Below are 19,093 nucleotides of genomic sequence, written 5' to 3'. Positions count from 1 at the left end.
TGAGTTTGGTTTCAATGTGTTTTTATTGTTGGCAATGAGGTTTTCAGCACTATTTGCTATAATCTTCCCACAGATAATCACATTTAACATTTTCCCACAAGTCTGCTTAATAAATATACTTATTTACATGCAAAATCATTCAAAGGTTAAGCCCTTAGCTGTTACTTATAAATTATGTAGCTATATATCATATACCAATTTTAGGTCCACCTAGGCAGAACTACATAAAAACCATGCCTGTAAGTGTTAACTAGGGCTATAACCATTCACATAGAGGCCTTTGATAAATTCAAGATTTCTTGTAGATATTTAAACTTTTATTCTACGATGAAGACCATATATGCATTTTAGCATATACCATTATAGTAAATAAATTATAAAATTATTATTATGGTTATGATATTAATCTACAAATTTCTTTTCACCGAGAAGTTCATACTAATGTTCAACCAGAGTAGCTGACAAATACTTGTGATTTGTTTGGAGCCTTCTTTGGCTGTCCCATGTTATTTTCCTTTTGTAGAGAGGATCTGTTTAGGATCTATTAACTGCAGAGAATCTGGGCATTAAAATGACAATTATTAAGGACAAGCCCTCATCAGTTAATAGCTGCTATGGAAGCCTTTACTTCCCACTAATAAACTCCATTGAATGCTATTTACCTGATTTTCTTATTATGCCAAAGCACTGTGACATTCTCCTAGACAGTTTCTCTATTCTAATCACTCTCTATCTGTATTCTTTCAAATGAGAGACCAGCATGTGGTGCTTCTATGATGATCAGAAAGATATTTTAAGCAATTTTTGGCATGGAAAGTCACTTTTGGATTCAAATCTGAGCTGAAAGGGATATGTCATTGCAGAAATGAGGACTCTGTGACACTTCCTGTACCACACCATGAAATCTCTCCTCTGTAGCTGCTCAGAGACATTAACATCTAATTACTTTCTGTTCATAATTGTGAATGTTACATTTGCAAAGAGCCATTTTCTAAGAACTAATATGGCTATTTGTGTCCAAAATCATCTCCATGTTTTTTATTTTCTGTGGGCTAATTTTGAGAAGGTTGTTTACATCTTGAACAATCGTTTGTATACAAAAAGTGCAAAATGAGGGAGTGTCAAAGGAACTAGCACCAAGTTTGATGCTTTGCCTGTTAAGCCAGTTTTTTTCTCACTAAAAGTGTGTGTGTGTATTTTAAATATATATATATATATAACTATGTATGTATATATACATGCATATATGTATGTATATATACATGCATATATGTATGTATATAGAGGGGTGTGTGTGTGTGTGTGTGTGTATACAAACTATGTATATAGCCTGATGGAAGCTTCAGTCCTTCAAGAAACTCTCACGAGAGCAGATGTCTCAGCTGGTCTGGCATGCTCTCTTCTCCCTCAATGGAAAGCAGGGATGATTCTCTCTGATTTGGCATGAATTCCCAAGACTAATATCACAGCGTGCTCTGCTTTCTGCCTGTGGATACAAGGTTCCATTGCAGAGTGCCAAGGGTTTAACAACAGTTAATCTCTTAAGAAAAGCAGGTAGCCCTTGCCACTACTATTTCTATTATTGTCTAAGATCCCCTGGGTCTCTGCCAGTTGCTTGCCTTTCAGACTTGGCAGAAGCCCAGAGTTTGACTGACTTCGTTGTTATCCCCTCATGCCTCATTTTTAGTGCCCATCTTTTCTCATGTTGTATTTCATTGTCAGTGTCCAAGAAAACCCTTGAATGTGAGTTCCATTTTGAAAAACATATGTTCCGTGGCTTCTTTTTTCCCTAGATCAACCCCATCTCAGTGACTGCATTCTCTAATTCTCTTGTGCAATGGAAATGCTAGCATGAGAGAAGGCACCAGCACCACCTCCAAATCTGCAGACATCCACCCTTTGATGTAGAACAATCACACTGACCATGCCACATGAAATCCACAATTTGTATTATTCATTTGAGAATACATCATGATCAGAAAGCATACTCCTATTCAAAGTTTAAGGAATTACCTTTTTGTGTAATTTAACAAAGTATACACATTCCAAAAATAATGACACGAACTTGCTTTATCCAACATTCCTTGACTATCACTAAAAATAGTAAAATTGGCATTTATTCTTCTTTCTGCTTCAGCTCCTGGTTGTAAACCCTACCTGAACACCTACAGTCATAAGCTGTAGAACTTATTATAAACAAGCAGTACTACAGGGACCATAATTTTCCACAGGGAAAATGCACTGTAGGAGACATACCTGGTTCTCATTTAACTTCAGAAACATCAGCAGATACCCAAGACTCTTCAAAAATTGATTCACTGTTTTGAGAATAAGTTGAAGTTAAATAAGTTCTTTCATATGTATGCGCTATTGTATTTAAAACTGGAAAGGCTTTGGAGTAGCAGAAACAAGTAAAAGAGGAAATATTTTGCTCGAGTATGTGAATTGTACTGATGTCCATTCTGGATTTATTTCAGAAAGCAATGTATCAAGAGGGTAATAATAAAGAAATATATGTATATTTTTGTACTTATATGGTTTGTGTATTCATTATTCACCCGTTTATTGGGAAATGTATGCTTTTAAAGATGTTACTATAAAAATTGCACAGAAAATATATATACAGAAAATCTAATTTGGTGGTAATTACTATGGGAAACTTTCTAGCTGGAAGTAATAGGCATTGCCTTGATAGCTAATTTTTATTAGGTTACTGAAATTTAGATACTGTTTCTCATTCCTGTGAAGAATCTAAAAGACCACCTAGCATGAAGTAGAGGTCAAACAAATGTTTCTAATACATTCTAAATGCCACACAACACAGATGCCATTGGAAAGCTTTTCAAGTTGTATGTAACACAGATAAATAAAGAGACATCTACTAAGACCTGAACAAATAACAATAACTATTCTTAAATTTAAACTACTAAATTATACATGTGGGACACTAGAAGGAATACACTGAGAGGAAGTGGAAGAAATATATCAACATGTTATTTTTGTTTTTATTATAAAGTTATTTATAAATTTGAAATAACATTACTTTTCCTCCCTAGTCCAATTTTCATTCCTCCCATACATCTTCATTTCCTCATTCCCTAGGAGGACATCATGGAGTTTATGTTTTTCTTTATAGTCTATGTTTCTGAAATACACACACACACACACATACACACACACTCCACACACACAGAGAGACACCCCAAATAGAGCATGGTATAGTATGAGTATGGATTTGAATAAACATAAATGATATGAACAAGGGAAAGTTTCTGCAACTTGTTCTTTGCATTCAAATAAATGTTTGAAAGTCATATCTACGTTCATGCATTTAGAGTTAATTCATTCATTACCCTGCTATATAGTGTTTCCTCAATTATTTCTCTAATGAAACAGAGGAGTTGTGTTCTATTTTTTTCTCTCACTAACAATACAACAATTAGACATATTTTGATGTGACTTCCTGAATATATCATGCTAGAGGTTTTTAGGTTATATATCTAGTAATAGAATTGTAGTGTCATAGGATACAAGCATACCTTAGAGACATTGCAGATTTGGTTCCAGACTGCCTCAATAAGGCGAGTATCACAATAAAGCGAGTATCACAGATTTTATGGTTTCCCAGTGCATATAAAAGTTATATTTACACAATACTGCAGCCTATCAAGTGTGCAATAGTGTTATGTGTAAAAAACAATGTATAGAATTTTATTTTAAATACTTTTTTTTTGCTAAAATATGTTAACACATTTGAGCCCTTAGAGAGCCATTATCTTTTTGCTGCTGGAGAGCCCTGCCTCAGTGTTGATGGGGGCTGATTATGGTAGTGGTTGCTGAAGGTTGGAGTGGTCATGGCTATTTCTTAAAATGAGAAAATAATGAAGTTTGCCACATTGATTGACTCTTTCTTTCACAAAATATTTCTCTGTAGCATACAATGCTATTTGGTAGCATTTTATCCACAGTAGAACTTCTTTCAAAATTGCAGTCAATCCTTTCAAATTCTGCTGATGCTTTATCAACAAAGTTTATGTCATATTCTAAATCATTTGTTGTCATTTTACCAATGTTCATAGCATCTTCACCAGGAATAGATTCCATTTCAAGAAACCACTTTCTTTTTTCATCCATAAGAAACGACTGCTCATCCATTAAAATTTGATCACAAGATTGCAGTAATTCAATCACATCTTCAGGCTCCACTTCTCATTCTTGTTTTCTTACTATTTCCACCATATCTGCAGTTACTTTTTTTCACTGAAGTCTTGAACCCCTCAAAGTTATCCATGAGGACAGAAATCAACATCTTTCCAACTCCTATTATTGTTGACATTTTGATGTCCTCCCATAAATCACAGATGCTCTTAAAGGCATCTAGAATGGTGAATCCTTCTCAGAAGGTTTTCAATTTACTTTTCCCATATCCACAGGAGGAATCACTATATATGGCAGCTAAAACCTTTTGAAATGTTAATAAGACTCGGAAATTGAAATTCCTCTTTGACCCATGAGCTGCAGAATGTACGTTGTGTTAGCAGACATGAACACACCATTAATCTCCTTGTACATCTCCATCAGAGTCCTTAGATGACCAAGTGAATTGTCAATGAACAGTAATATTTTGAAAGGAATCTCTCTTTTTTAGCAGTAGTTCTCAACAGTCAGCTTAAAATATTCAGTAAATCTTACTGTAAACAAATGCGCCATCATCCAGGCTCTGTTGTTCCATTTATAGAGGACACACAGGCATAGAAGATTTAGCATTGTTCTTAAGTAACCTAGGGCTTTGAGAGTGGCTAACGAGCATTAGCTTCAACTTAAATTCACCAGCTGCATTAGCCCCTAATAAGAGAGTCAACCTGTTCTTTCAAACTGTGAAGCCAGGCATTCACTTCTCCTGCCTATCTATGAAAGTCCTAGGTAACATCTTCTTCTAAAATAAGGCTGTTTGGTCCACATTGAATAACTGTTTTGTATAACCACAGGCTTTGTACCACAATCCTGAGAGATACAATCTCACATACCATAATCATAACTGTTGAAACCTCGACATATCCAAATCCCTAAAGTCTAAAATTCCAAACATATGGCATCCCCAAAACCAACCACAGGATAGTTGCATCATCTTCAGTGGAACTATTACCTTGTTATTGTCTTTATTTGGAAATTAGGTATGGTTTAAGGAGATACATATGGGTGTTGTATTAGTCCGTTTTCATGCTGCTCATAAAGACATATCCAAGACTGTGTAATTTATAAAGAAAAAGAGATTTAATGGACTCACAGTTCTGCATGGCTGGGGGGGCCTCAGAATTATGGCAGAAGGTGAAAGTCACATTATATATGGTGGCAAGCAAGAGATAATGACAGCCAAGTGAAAGGGGAAACCCCTCATAAGCCCATCAGACCTCGAGAGACTTATTCATTACCATGAGAACTGTATGGGGGAAACTGCCTCCATGATTCAATTATCTCCCATCAGGTCCCTCCCACAACACATGGGAATTTGGGGAGCTACAATTCAAGATGAGATTTGAGTGGAGATACAGCCAAACCATATCAGGTGCCAACTTGACAAGGTGTGGACTTGTGCAGTTAATTTAGATGTCAACTTGACAGAATTAAAGAGTGCCTAAGAAGCCTGGTAAAGCATTATTTTGGGTGTGTCTGTGAGGGTATTTTCAGAGCAGTTCAGTGTATGACTCTGAGTGGACTAAGTGGAGAAGATAGGCCCACAATGTTGGCAGGCACCATCCAATCAGCTGGGGGCCCAGAGATAACAAATACAAAAGAAGAATCAGATTCTCTCTGAGATCTGGGACAGACTTTTCTTCTTCTGCCTTGGACATCAGAAATTTGACCCCATGAAAGTACATTATCACATTGACTTTGTATGTGATCATTGTGCATATCTTTAAAAACACTGAAACTTCCTCAATAAATGAAAATATGTCCTTTTTGTATATCTACATTTGTGAAAGATAAAATTTCTTGAGATCTCAGCTCTTTGGGCTGGATTGATCTTCTGTCCAGACCATCGAAATTTTCACCATACCAGCTATGAATCTGTTCTGCTTTCTTATCATTCATGTGTTCACTGGAGTAGCATTCTCAATTTCCTTCAAAAACTTTTCCTTTGCATTTGCAGCTTGGCTAACTGTTTGATGTAAAAGGTCTAGCTTTAAGCTTATCTTGGCTGTTGACATACCTTCCTCACTAAGCTTAATCATTTCTAGCTTTTGATTTAAAGTGAGAGATGTGTGACTCTTCCTTTCACTTCAATGCTTAGAGGCTATTGTAGGGTTATTAATTGGCCTCATTTCAACAATGTTGTGTCTTAGGAATTAGAAATGCTCAGGTGAGAGAAAGAGAGAGAGACAGCAAACAGCTGGTCAGTGGAGCAGTCAGAACACACACAACATTTTTTCCACTAAGTTTGCCATCTTATGTGGGAGCAGTCTGTGGCCCTTCAAAACCACTGGAATAGTAATCAAAGATCAGTGATCACAGATCACCATAACAGATGTAATAATAATGAACAAGACAGAAATATTTCCAGAATTACCAAACTGTGACAAAGAGACACAAAATGAGCTGTTGGAAAATGACACCAGTAGACTTGCTGGACACAAGGTTCCCACAAACCTGCAATTTATTAAAAAATAATGCAATATATGTGAAGCACAACAAAGCAAAGCATAATAAAACAAGGCATGCTTACATATATTCACTGTATAGATATTTCCAGTAGAATATTTAACAAACCTACACTGCCTTAGTGTTTCCTTTATCTTTACCAATAGTTAATACTCTCAATCTTTATAATTTTTATCAATAGAGTGGTTCTAAAATAATATCTCATTATTTTTTGTGATTGTATTTTAATGTTTTTTCTTTTATGTTTTTCTAAGTATTTTTAGTAAGCATATATTTATTTAGAAAAGGATACAACTCATTTTATAATTTTTTCTTTCATTTCACTCCAGTATTTAACATTATGCTGATTCCTATAATTACAGTGATAAATTTTCTTTTTATAAAAAAGGTATACCTATCATTCTTGCCCTTATAGGACTTTCAGTCTAATCAGGCAGACAGATATGTAAAAAAAAGTTACATTATTTATTGGTCACTACAAAAATAAAAGTATATGGGAGCAGAGAATTAGGAGAGATTAGCTCTAAGGGAGGCATTTCCAGAGAATCCTTCTGGAGATGTGATGGATAAGTTCATATTAACTTTTCTTTGAGGATGTTGTAGGCTTCTGTTGAGGATCTAGGTTAATAGAACTGGTTAAAAAAATAATATACAGACATAAATATGTGGTATATGGCAGAATGATTTGAAGATAAATGAACATTAAGATTCATTACAAGAAACAGGATCAGAATAAATTAGTGCGGGCAGGTTGAATCAGGATACCTCCCTCTTTGAGACCTCACAAATGACCCACTATGTTAAGTCCCTTTTCAGATTTTCTGGGACTATGACAAAGAACCAAGTTAGAGCAGAAATGGGAGCTGATAGTGACAGCCTATTACAAGTTCCCCACACTTCTGATCAGAAAATCGCAATAGAGATAGTTGCATGCCCTCCTGGCAATGATGGATGACAGTCTCATAACTCTGTAGATGGGCCAATGCTTTCTGGTTCACCAATCACTTTCAAGTTATTATGTTATTTATCATTTTATATTCTCAGTGAATGAAAGAAATAAGTCTCAGAGAAATTTGAGTTGTCTACATTCACAGAACTAAAATGTAACTCATTTGAAATGAAAATATAGAATTTTGAACTCTAAACTCATCCTTTATAGAAGTTCTTCTATTTTCCCTCTTCTAGGACTAGGAAATGCAGATACTTGCCCATAAATTTTATATAATAGGTAAGTAGATAGAAACAATTAGTAAGAGATTTTTGAGTACTCATTTCATTAGGAGAATTTTGAGTAATATAAAGATTGTACATTTGCAGTAGTACACCCTAATATATAATGTCCTGTTCCTTAAATTTTGTATTTTTCCTTGCAGTTTGGAATTTGTAGGTACATAACTAGTGCTTAGAATTGCAAGTGCATTCAATAAAGCTAATGATTGACTAAGAAAATTTCAGCCAGTAAGGAGTTATAATCAAATTAATAAAGGTAGCTTGGGGAAAATGTCATTTTTGTTTTTCTTTGTAATGAAAAGTGATTTAATGAGACAATCTTGGAAGAATATTCATCTATGTATCCATTCAACAAATATTTTTTGAGCACTTACTATGTACCAGTCAGGGTAAGTATTTTACATAAATTATCTCATGTTAATCCTCATAACAGTACGATAATATTGAAATTGTTAACTTTATTTTAAGATAATGAAACTTAATGAAGAAGATTAAGTAATTTAATCAAGGTCACACGTCTTTTAAGTGGCAGAGATAACCTCAAAGCTTATTTCTAATCCACTGTGCTATACTGTAAATATGTTTTGTTATACTCTAACAATTTTGGGGACCTGTGGAGTTGAAAGCAATTGTCTTCTAGAGGATAATGACAGATTTTCAAATTTCTACACTTCCAAGTGTAAAATCCCAACTGATCTCATCAATAAATAATTACTAATAATTTAAATATTTTTAAAGCATAATGTCAGAGATACTCACATACTTTTGAATGAAGGAATGACATTTGTATGCATGCTAATGTGCATTGTCAAGCCATTGATCACATCATTTTATATTTTCAGAAGGAGCCAAAGCAATTGTAATTGGTGTAATAAAGCCCAGCTGGTGAGCCAATCTCTGGAATAACTCGGGACTAGCACAGCAGGGGCAGAGTGAGAAGGTATTTGGTAAGAAAGAAGTGATTTAGCATATGTCCTTTATTCCTCATATTTGTGACTGCAGTCACCAATACCTAATTTTATTTAAGGTAAAGCATCTTTGACTGTTCAGATGATTTATACTGGAAACCGTGTCCTCATGCTAAAGAAAAATAAGGGTAGATTAATCATGATGAATATAGAAAAGGAAGTAATTGATTCTTTGGTCTGAATTTTCCTCTGAGTTAATAGATTTCCCCTTTAGCAACAACAAGGCAAAATAATAAGGAAGCATACAAGATAACTTAAGTGCAGCTAGCTTTGGCATTGCCAGTCACTAAGAGCTTATCTAGCGTTTCCAGCACTCTTCATGAACGCTCCTTCTGCTCTGTGTTTAGAATAATAAAACCTTGTAGCTCCTCAAATGTTAACTTTGTCTTGGAGAAAAAAAATCATAAATATAAATTTGCTGTAATGCAGAGTTTCTCGTTTGTTTTTTGACATTTAAGAAAACTGTTACAAGGAAATCTATTCTGAGATAGATGTTCTACCTACTTCTAAATGTAACAGTACTTAACAATCATAAATATAATTTACTGTCCATATCATACACAATTTAAGACATTTTTCACCATAATATGTTTTTTAAACATGCCTCAAAGAATCCTGGTGATTTCATCAACCTTGAAATTAATTCCAAGGTGTTTAGAAAAATAAAAAATGCTCTAACATGACATCACAATCTTCTTATGCAAAAGTTTGATGTTTTAAAGGTTTTTAAGGCTTTTTTACTGCGTGAAAGCTATAGACAAAATGAGTATGTGTATAAACACATTGAAAGTCTAATAAAACTGCAAATATAAATTCAAAGGAAGGTATGAGGATACAACTTCACATAAAATTTATTTCATTCAGTAGATGTTGAATATCCTGTATTGATGTCAGTTTATCCAAAATCATATATAAATTACATCACAAGTTAATGAAGTTGAATAGAAACCTACTTCATTGTATTACTAGCATGAGACGTAGACACTAAAAGATTAATTTCCAAATTATTTTCATTCTTTTGAATATCTGTTACAATTGTTCTCTAGTCCTCCACCTCTTAATCAAAATTATAAATCATTATTTAACTTACTAAATATGTGGTATCTGTATTCCAATTCATTTCCACATCAATTATATTTTTAACATAGATGAATGACAACACAAATAATAGGAGATAGGCTATTTTCCACAATATCTATACGAATGGAGTACACTGTACAATATAGATACACAGTGGAGTCCAAAACTAGTGTAAATATACACACATGTATACCTGATAAATATATGCACATATATGCGTATGTGTATATTAGGCATAAGAGAGTTAGCATTTCTCAGAAGTCCATGGAATCTATCAAGCCAGAGTAGAGAGACTTTGCTGAACCCCTTGAGCATTGAAACCCTAGAAAGACCACACTTCAGCAGTAACTGATTAATCTAATCCTGGAGGAAAGAATACTCTTGATCACTTTTTATACAAGTCTAACAACATCTTGAGATAAAATTGATCCAGAATTAAAATAACTACCTGCCAAAATAAAACTCAATAATTTTTAAAGGAAACAATCGGAGTCTTTAACCAAAAAACATTATAATGTCCGGTGTTCCTTAAAAAGTTACTAGACATGTTCTACACGTATCCTCAGTGATGGCCCCCAGTGAGCTCTACCTTCTGATACTCATACCACTGTGTAATCACCTCCCATTGAGTGTGGGCTCAGCTGGGCTTGGTGACTTGTTTTCATTAAATAGAATAAGGCAGAAGTAATGGGATGTCACATTTGAAATTAGGTTATAAAATATTGTGACTTCCATCTTGGGTTCTCCCCCTCACCCCCTCTCACTCTCTGAAATCACGAGCTCTGACAGCATCCAGCAATCATATCATGCTAGTAGATGGAGAGGGCCATATAGCAAGTAACCAAAGCACTTGGAAACAGCCAAATGAGTGAGCTTGGCAGTACATCTTCAGTCTTTTTAGATGACTGCAACACTGACTGACAACTTGACTGCAACCACATGAGACACCTTGAGCCACAGCAATCCAGCTAAACCACACCCAGATTTGTGACCCTCAGACACTCTATAAGATAATAAGTAATCATTGCTTTAAACTGCTAAGTTTTAGGATAATTTTTACGCACCAACAGACAATTAATATGACAAAAAGGAAACAAGAATCTATGGCCCATAACTAGGAGAAATCAGTTCATAGAAAAAGATGCAAAGATAACACAGATTTTGAAATTAGTAAACAAATATTTTAAAATAACTGTTGTAAATGCATATAGCAGGTGGGATCTATAGATATAATGAGAAAATAAAAGTGGTTAATGAGAGAATAGAAAGAATTTCAGCAAAAAATAAGAACTATAAATAAAAAGCAACTCTTTGGATTACCACTCTTGTGGGGGTGTGTGTGTGTGTAGTGTGGAGAGAGACAAAGAAAGAAAAAATGATTAATATATGTTAATTATGCCTTTATCTAGATAGTAAAATTTTAGGAATTTCTTTGCTTTTGTCTTTAAACTTTTTAATAATTTTTATAATTCTTACATTATTAGTATGCATTTTAAAAATAGTTATTTTCACAATTTTCTTCTAATATCTCCTCAGTACATCAAGACCCCAAGATGATAGCTTTTGAATGTTGCAAAAATAGTAATGGGAAATCTCAAAAAGTAATTTTCACTAAGAAAAATCTTATATAACTCCTGTTTAATGAAATACAATAGGTTTTTTTAAGTATCAAAAATTGTAGCATATACTTAATTGAGTGAAAACCAGAGAACATATTTCAGATAAAACTAGAATATATTTTAGTCATTTATAGCCACCATATTTTATGAATTCATAAGTTTTACCTTGTATTAAGTTATAAGACTTACATCTACAATGAATATCTATGTAGCAGTGATTGGAAATCCATTTGCAAGATATTCAGGGATATCATTAAAAAAAGAATTATGTTCTGCATTTCTTGGCAGGCAGGGCAAGCTCAGGCAAAACTGTGGAGGAGTCAGTTGATCTTTGCTGAACACAACCTTTCTTTTATACTCATTCACTCAAACTACCTCCCACATATTCATAGACTTTCCCATTGAATGATTAAGATGTTCATTTGTATATAACCCCCAAATATGCATTTATAATGTGATCACAGAAGACTGTGTTATGATATGTTGTAGCATAATGAACATAAGAGTCTGGGTGTCTTTATAAATATTTTCACAGTGTTAGGATGTAGAGTGACTAACATGATTTCTTCATCGCAAGTACAAATTACATAATAATATGATGAATTTCCTAAGAGGAAAATCAATGGCAGATAACTCACTGATACAAGCCCTGGATTGCAAGTTATAGAAAACACAACCAACGAGGCAGGAGGGCCATATTGCCCCTTCATTCCTATAAGCTGCCTTCCTAAGTTATCTCTTGTCTAATTCTTCCTGCCCCCTACTTAAGATCCAAGGAAAGGTCATCTATTTTCAAGAAGTGTAATACATATCATTATCTCTATGCAACATTCCTCTAAAATCATATTTCTATGACCTTTTAATTTCTCAAAAAATGAAAAAACAAAAAATACTGCTTCACATTTATCAGAAAGTTTCACACTTTAAAATTTTATTCTATGAACAATAGTAGAAATGAAAAGTGGGACAGAAATGATAGAAAAAACCTAACTCTAGTTCTGAAAACTTCTATTCTCATAATTATGCAATTCAAAATCAGTATTATGGTTACTTGCTGTAGCATTTTTTATGAATATAATCGTTTTAGCAAATTAGAATAATCTCAGTTAACAGATCATATGGTATGTCCAAATAAATGAAGTGTTCTGGAATATACATTATGGTGCCCACAGTATAACTGATAAAACAATAACAGATAAAGAAATACAAAGAAGAGTTGGAAGAGTAGTGGATTTATCTCTTTGGTAAAAATTGCCAGAAACAATAACTTGTTGATAGATGAGAGATTTCCTCCCAATTGCTGCATTTATGCTTGGGAATTTTGACAGTGAAAATCAGATCATTTCACTGACTTTACAAGCAGGTCTAACATATAATACATACTCAATCAACCTCATTATTAAAGTTGGACATTGTAGGTTAGCAGAAAGATCATTAGCTTCATAATCAGAAAGCCCTGTATTTATAATTCAGCTCTTTGTTTACACTAGATCTTTAAATTTGCTGAATTATAATTTCACCTTCTATAAAATATGAATAATACAGATTCTTCAATTGTCTGCTGTAAAATGTTTGCACAATGCTTAGTCTTGTGCTTAGTACAGGATTAGAAAGTTCTTAGCAAATAATCCAATATTATCATTGTTGTTGTCTTGGTGACTATGCAGTCATTTCTTATTATTCACAGTAGTATATTCTATAAAATTACTACAAACAATAAATTAGTGAATACTAATTACTGCTCCAAGGGGAAATACTGGGTTAGGTTCCTTTGAGCCACTGTTCACATTAACATCAGTGAAAATGCCATTTGTATTAAAAAGGTTCATTTGACAACGTCCTTGAAAAATAAGCCATTATTATTAGTGTTAAAATCCTCTCTTCCATATAACTCTTTTCCCGTATAACATGCAGCAGGTACAATCTAACCTCATTATTACTGGATTTCATATTGTCAAATTCGCCTACTCACTAAATTTATGCATAACCCCCAAATCCATAATCTCGGTGCATTCACAGTCATTTGAGGACATGTGAAAAGTGGCAACAGACTTGTGTCGCCTAGTGGGAAGGTTCCCAACTGAGCTTGAACAAGGTAACCCTCCGCCATCTTGTTTCAGATCCCATACTTTAAATAACTGTCTATCCTTCTCGTGGTCCATTTAGTGTCATGTTTTTGCCATTTTGTGCTTTTTGCTTGTGATTTCAACGTTTAAGATGGCTTCCAGGCATAGGGCTGAAGTGCTGCCTGGTGTTCCTGAGTGCAAGAAGACTCTGAAGTGCCTTATGGAGAAAATACACGTGTTAGGTTCACCCCTTTGTATGCCTCAGGTTGTTCTAGGCAAGTGCTTTATCTGGTCCAATCAAGAACTGGAGAAAACATTCTCAGGTTTGTTCTGGCAATTTATAACACATTGGGAAAATCTGAGTTCATTCAATCTTCTTTTAAAAATCTAAAGTGAATGTTGTTTTCTTCATTTTACAGAGGAAGAAAATGAGAATTTGAACTGATATGTTTCATAGTGATATTAATCACATTCTTTGGATAAAGGATTTTCTGATGAGAAAAGGAAGAAAATCATGAATGATTTTATAACACAATTTTTACCTGTAACCAGCCAAGACTTCAAATTTTAGATATTAGATGTGTGTTAGATTGTAAGAGATCTTGGTAATCATCATGTTCAACTTCCTGCCCCATTCAAGATTCTGTTTCCACATCTTCATTGATAGATGCTTCCATTGTTACTTGAATATCTAGGATAGGAAGAAACATTCTTTATCAAAAGGAAATTCATTCAATTTTAAATCACTTACATATTCATAAAGCTGTTTTAAGAGTAAACTGAAAAATGTTAATGCAAGCCATTCATCCCATTTTAATTTTTAGAGAAAACATGATCTTATTATTTCTTTTCACCTGACCTTTCTTCCTGTCATATGGTAGAAACTTCCAAATGCATTTCTAGTTCACTCCCAGACTATATTAGTCACTAGAAATAAAAGTGGAACAGAAGTTAATAACTTTGATACATTTAGCAAATGTAGTTTGAAAATCTTAATAGTTGTAACTACAACTAAATCTATATTAAGTTTCAGCAATAAGCCAGAAGATTCATCAGTCTTTTATTTGTAGAAACAATTTTAACAACATTCTTTTCACTTTTTTCTGCAAAAATTTACCTATACTACAAGTCTGATATATGACTCAAAGTTTGCATCTAGATAGATCGTTAAAAATAGTTGAATACACAATAACAGAAAGGAAAGAAGAAAGGAAGGAAGGAGAGAAGGAAGGAAGGAAATATTAAAGTTATATTCAAAGTTGGAAAACTATATATTTTTAAAAGGACAGAAAGGCATAATATATAATGACCTTAATATATAAATACTTTTTCCATGTCTGTGAAAAGATAGAAAAAAGGTCAAAGATACGTGGCAAGCGGCCTCTAAAATGACGCCTAGTATCTCATTTTCTGTTATTCTTGCCCTTATACGATCCTTTCCCCTTGAGTATGAACTCTACAAGATCACTCCCTTCTAATGAATAAAATGTAGCAAAAGTGATAGATGTCACTTCCAAAATTAGATTAAAAATTCTGCCTCGAGCACAGTCTCTTACTGTCTGTCTCACCCTTGAGGAAGCCAGCTGCTATGTCATGTGTACCTCCATGGCAATACACAGATAGCAAACGACTGAGGCCTGACAACAACCACATGAGTGGGCTTGGGAGCAGATTTCCTCCCCCAACAGTTGAATCTTCAGATTAGACAGTATCCTTCATGAAAACTTCACTGGAACCTCATGAGAAATCTTGAGCTAAAGCACCCAGATAAGCTGCACCCAGAATTTTGGCCCACAGAAACTGAGAGATAATAAATGTTTAAGTTGCTGAATTTGGGGATAATTTGTTACATAGCAGTGGGTAAGTATTATAGAATTATAATTATAATTGATACTACTATTACAGTTGATAAACATCAAAGAGATGATTTATGGAAAAAAATTGTTAACCAAGGTTTATACAAATATCTTTAACACCATTAGGAATTTGATAAATAAAAATTGAAACAGTAATGACCACTTTTACAGCTCAACTTGAAATATAGAATAATTTAAAAATTTTATTTACTGAGTTTCTAAAAGAAATAATGTTTGTGTTCATGTTTGTTTCTGAGTATAAGTTTTAGAGATTTAAAAATTGAAAATTTTGATTTATTGAATGTCTAAAGGGAAGAGGACACGACACATACAAACATGTGTCCTCTCCCCTTGAGACACACATACATTTATGTGTATCTGCATATTTGTGTTGAGGATTGAGTGGGCCTTGCAATAGAAATGCACTATGTCTCATAAAAAAACTCAGAAATGTTTCAAGTTGTTCTCATTATACTGTACATTACTTTAGATCCTGTATGTTTCATGTGGCACCCAGGATTCAAAAGCTAAAAGATTTGGGTTCTTTTCATCTCTATCATGAAGTTTATGAGCTTATATGTAATTTTTTTCCAGAGCCTTAGCTCTTTTTCTCTATAAAGTGAACATAGTACTCATAACTTTCTGTACAAGGTAGTAAAAATTATTGAGATAATGTATGTGAAAATGCATTGTAAATAGCAAAACAGCATTGTAGGTAGCTCATTGTAAATGAGCAAAGTGATATGTATTTATAAAGTGTTATCATCTTGTAAGTTCTCATTCCCCAAAGCATTTGTGGCTCTAGGGTAAAACTATAACCAGTGAAGGTAAACAGCCAGGTTTTACCCTCCACTGAGTTCTAACACTAGTCAATTACAGCTCTTGTTTCTAATTTTGAGTGAGCAGAGAACCCTGAAATTTATTAAAGCTTAAAGGTATGCAGCCAAAGAATCCTATTTCTACACAATAAGCCTCATCCTATATGGTTCATCCTTCAGATTTATCCTAGAGATAAATATATTTATTTCAGTAAATTACAATTTTTAAAGAGTAGTCATATATTTGATCTCCACCAAAACTCTGTTAAAGGCAAGCATTATTGTTTCTGTTTGACAAGTGAAGCAATTAAGGGAATAAGGGAGTTCTCTAATGTTACATTCCCAATAAAACAGCTGGAACTCAAGAATTATGAGTTCTAGGGCAGTATTCTTTGCTGTGTTTTTTTTTGGCAACAGTACTTATAATTTTGAATAATTGAAGGTAACTCTATGTCCAAAAATCAGGGTGTTGGGTAAATAATGGTACATCAATAAAGTAGTATATTGTATAGTTATCCAAAGTGATAATAAAGAAGGATACAGGCAACTGCAGGTTAGGTACATTTGTATGTATTTTATAATTGTAAGTATTTCTCCAGGAAAACAGGTGCAGGTCAAAAGGAATATGAGATCTAAAATAAAGTGCTACTATAACATTTTTACTTTTTTCTTTTTTCCCATTTCCCATAATTATCATAATAACTTTAATATTTATACCCATAAGCTTCCAAATTAGATGATTTTCCAAAAATGCCTATTCTTGGCTCACTTTAAATTTTAGTAAACCATCTATCTATTCTACCTGTGCTTTGGCATTTAGAGAGAAAATACTTCGCAAAAGAATCTTTGCAAGAAATATTTCTCCAAGACAGCACAGTTCCCAGTAAAATGATCTGAAATTAGTCTTCTGAGAAAACATGTATAGAAATATCACGTTAGAGGGAAAATGTTCTTTTTATGGTTAATCAAGTTGTTTCAATAGCTGAACTCAATGCAGAGTTCAATTAAGAAATTGAAAACCTTGTTCTTAAACATCTATTATTTTTTATTTCACCATGGACCCTTCTCAATGGGTCTATATTTTTTCTACAAAGGTTATTCTATTCACAGGTAGATATATTTCTGAATATGTCTAATCAGGAGATATCTTTTCTTCTTTCCATCTTTGTCATCCTTTCCACTCTAAGCGGCGTTTCCCTGCCTAAAATTTCACAGTTGACAGTATAAATAGCTATTAACCTTAAAATGGGGTTGACTGGTGCAATAGAATTCTAATGAGAGAGAAAGAAAGAGAAAGAAAGAAAGGGAGGGAGGAAGGAAGGAGAGAGAGAATGAAAAAGAAAGAGAAAGAAAGGAAGGAGGGAAGGAGAGAGGGAGGGAGGGAGGGGAAAGAAAGGAGGGAGGGAGGGGAAAGAAGAAAGAAAGAAAGAGGAGAGAAAGAGAAAGAAAGAAAGAAGAGAAAAGAAAAGAAAGGGAAAGAAAAGAAAAGAATGAAAGGCAGGCTTTTGGATGAGTGAGGAGGGATTCCATCTGCAGTCTATCTCTGAGATGTTCATTTCATTGTATTTCCTTGGCTTTTAAAACATCTACATGGGTGGTGATAAGCAAACGTAAGGAAAAACCAATTGTAGACAGCTTCATGTGCCCTTGAAATAGATATTACTTGATTTTGCAGCTCACATAATAAGTGGTAGAAAAGAACACTTTGTTTTTGTAATTAAAATTTTTTAAATGAAGTAAGTCCTTTAAAAAATTCTGAATATAAACTGTTCACCCAATTTAAAAAGTTCATTTGCCTTCAGTTGACAATGTAGAAAGGGACAGATAATTGCTGCTGTCTATGTTAACCTTCTAAAGAGCTTTCCCAAATCAATAAGCATTCAGAAATTTTATTCGGCCTGCAAAATTTTTCTTAATTGCACTCACACTTATTAAAACCACTCCCTGACCATTTTTACCCACTCTTAGAGCCCTCTATATCATTAAGTAAAAGCCTAGCAACCATTTCCCTGCAAAGAGAATAATTTTTTTTCTCACCAACAAAAATTTTCATCAAAATCAAAATGAAGGACACTGGAAAGCTGTCTAAGAGAATGCTAAATTTCCTTCAGGACTATATCAAGATGATATTAAAATAGCCACCCATGGTAATATTATCTTCATTTTTCACCGTATACGCCATGCAACTGATTGGTTTTGTACAGATTTCAGCAGAGATGATAATTTGCTTTGGTGTCATGTTGATATAGTGCACGTTTAATATCAGATTTTTTTAAAGTTCTGTTTTACCACTGCTATGCTTTGTCCATGAGGTCTAAAGTTTATGTTCCATGTTTAAGCCATAGAGAGAACATACTAGGAAGAAGTCATAAAGAAATAACTAAAGAAACAAATAGCTTCCCATATTGCCTGATGTGCTCTTTCGTCTCCATCCTGACATCCCACACTGACTAGAGAGTTTCTGCAGTGGTAGGCTTTGTCTGTGGGGTTAGTTGCTCTTATTTTGTATTTGTTATGCTGGGGGGAGGGGTTCTCATCCTGGGAATTTCATGTATTTTCCCCCTCTGGCAATACTAATAGACTGAAGCTGACAAGCATCTATTGTTAAAATCAGAAGTTGCAGACTTCAATTCAGTGCCCGGAGTTATTCGGAAAGACATTTCTTTCCTAATAATGGTACCCTCATTTGTATTTCCCACATCAATTTAGTAATTAAATGAAGCCAGGAAATACTGGAATTCCTCTTACTGCAAATTATAAACTTTGAAAACAACCAGGACACATCCCAGTGGCCTC

This window comes from Pongo pygmaeus, chromosome 17 (genome assembly GCF_028885625.2).
Source record: "Pongo pygmaeus isolate AG05252 chromosome 17, NHGRI_mPonPyg2-v2.0_pri, whole genome shotgun sequence".
In the NCBI taxonomy this organism is placed as follows: Eukaryota; Metazoa; Chordata; class Mammalia; order Primates; family Hominidae; genus Pongo; species Pongo pygmaeus.
This window is presented reverse-complemented; position numbering follows the sequence as displayed.